The sequence below is a fragment of the Grammomys surdaster genome, unplaced genomic scaffold (assembly GCF_004785775.1).
Source record: "Grammomys surdaster isolate TR1022 unplaced genomic scaffold, NIH_TR_1.0 126121, whole genome shotgun sequence".
Classification (NCBI taxonomy): domain Eukaryota; kingdom Metazoa; phylum Chordata; class Mammalia; order Rodentia; family Muridae; genus Grammomys; species Grammomys surdaster.
Genome location: NW_021620929.1, coordinates 6,528,606 through 6,531,028, shown reverse-complemented (window position 1 = coordinate 6,531,028; position 2,423 = coordinate 6,528,606).

Here is a 2,423-nt window from a genome sequence, read left to right as displayed (position 1 = left end):
TCTTCTTCTTCTTCTTCTTCTTCTTCTTCTTCTTCTTCTTCTTCTTCATTATTATTATTCATCTCCTCCTCCTCCCCTTCCTCTTTCTTCAAATCTTTCCTCATAAAAGTATTCTGCCTAATGTGTCTTGTTTCAGAGAAACAAGAAAAGGAACCCTAATCTCTCTCTCTCTCTCTCTCTCTCTCTCTCTCTCTCTCTCTCTCTCTCACACACACACACACACACACACACACTACACACACACACACACACACACTACACACACACACACACACGCACACATCTCTTAGAGTATGTGAAAGGCACACACTTCCATGTGCCTTAATCTTACCAATCCAAATAATGAACAAGGGAGTCCACAACAGTATTACAGAGATTGTTCTGAGGTTTTAGTCGCTAATTTGATTTTGTACAGAAGGACTTTAAAGAATTTTTAATGAAAAGGCAATTAACGTTGAAACCTTCATTAACAGATAGTTGAGAGGAAAATCCAGACTTCTTGCTGAGTTTTTGACTTTTTAACTAATTGCAAAACTTTATAGTATCTTTACTGTATATTAGAAAATGGTGAGACACGAGCTATTTAATACAAGTAGACCTTATGAGCAAATAGAACACTTTTTAAAGGCTTTTAATTTTTTTTTAACTAAAGAGGCCAGAACCTCATAAGAACAAATTATAATGAAGCAGCTCTTGTTGGATAAAATGGCTGCTGAGCAGTGGAATGCTCACCAAGAAACAGTGTTTGCACTCAGCTGAATGGTTCCTGTTTCTCTGCATTAGTCATACACTGATTAACTTTGCTACTTTGTAAGAAAACAAAACGGAAGAGCAGACTTAAACTTCAAATAACCAAGAAAAATACTGCTTTGCTTACCAGTGGCTTGCCTGAACTGGAATCTTACAAATCTTTATACACATCTCATTCCCATAAGCTTAATTATGAAGCTGAATGGAAATGGATGCCTGCTTCGTCAATATTTTATTTTGGGACCAGGCTTTCCCAGACCTCGTTCACATGGTCTGTCTTTAAGGCATTTGAATAATGTAAAGGAGGTCAGTAATGATTTGGGTAGAAGGATATTAGAGTCTTTGATTGGCCATTTGGTAGAAGGACACGCCATGAAATGAAATGTCCTTTCTCTGCCCTTCATGGAGGCCTCAGCCAAAGGTTTTCACAAACTATGATTTAGAATACCTTTAACATTATTTCTTCTTAGTTCTTCTTGCCATAACAGTAATATTAATTCCATCTGACAGAGTAGGGAGAGGAATGAAGAGGCTGAGAAGCCCTGCTGGCTGTGTGATTTCTTACTCAACACTCTTACTGGCTGTTTCTTCTGGAGTATTACATTGTCCACCACCAAATCCAGTGGTATGCTTCAAGATCCTACATTTTATATCTGCTATAGAAGATAAACTTAAATAAATGTTCATTGCCCTTTTAATCTTTAACCTTGTTTTTCAAAGGGTGACAACGTAATCAGGCTTGGAAGCATGTCCCCTTTACAAGCGCAGTGGCATTCCACTTATTTGAGATACAGTCAGTGAGGGATATACATAGATGTCTTAAATTTAAAGTTATCTGATCTTTAGAGGATCTGCAATACAAAAGCATCAAAGACTAAAAATTCCTTCCCTACTCTGAGTTCTCTATTGACTCTAAGAGATTCTGTTTACATAATGAAACCCCTCTGTTCATAGAATAAACATTCAGCCTGTGAACTCCACGCAAATGCAAATGTAGCCATTGACCTTCTGACACCAGAGCAAACACTTTATAGACTATGTTGGGAGACCTGAGCTCTACCCGTTACTCATAAGTATCACTATCCTTGAATTTCCTCATTCTGTTGGTTTGCTTAGGATGGGCAGTATTCTTAGGAACTAATTTCACTGTTCTCATGAGCTAACACCATCAAAGGTTTGTTTACTTACAATCAAGACATTTTGGGAATGCTTAGAAAAAGGGGAGCTAATTACAAAACGGAAAACTTAAGAATGATCATGTCTTCTGCATGCATTGTCCTGTACTTTAGTGTAGTGACAATTTTGGAATTTTGGTTTCTTTGAAAATCATGGAAATATTATAAGAAGCTCATTTCATTTTAATCCCAGGTGTGGAGGTATGCAGCTGCTTTGGACTGACTGCTCCAGCTGACTATGATTTGCCTCATGCTCTTGCAGAGGCATGGTTTTGCCAGCTGAATGTAGTTTCTGTGATTGTGTAATGTTTGGAATTCTGGGAAATTTTTAGAGGGTACAAACATAAGAGAGCTCCAAGAGGCAGGGTGAGTGGGCGCTGGTCATTTAGGGAGGTTGTTTAAGGTTTTTACCATAGCCCCTGGTCAAGGAAGAAAAAAATAAATTAGAACAATAGTCTCTTCTCTCTCTCTCTCTCTCTCTCTCTCTCTCTCTCTCTC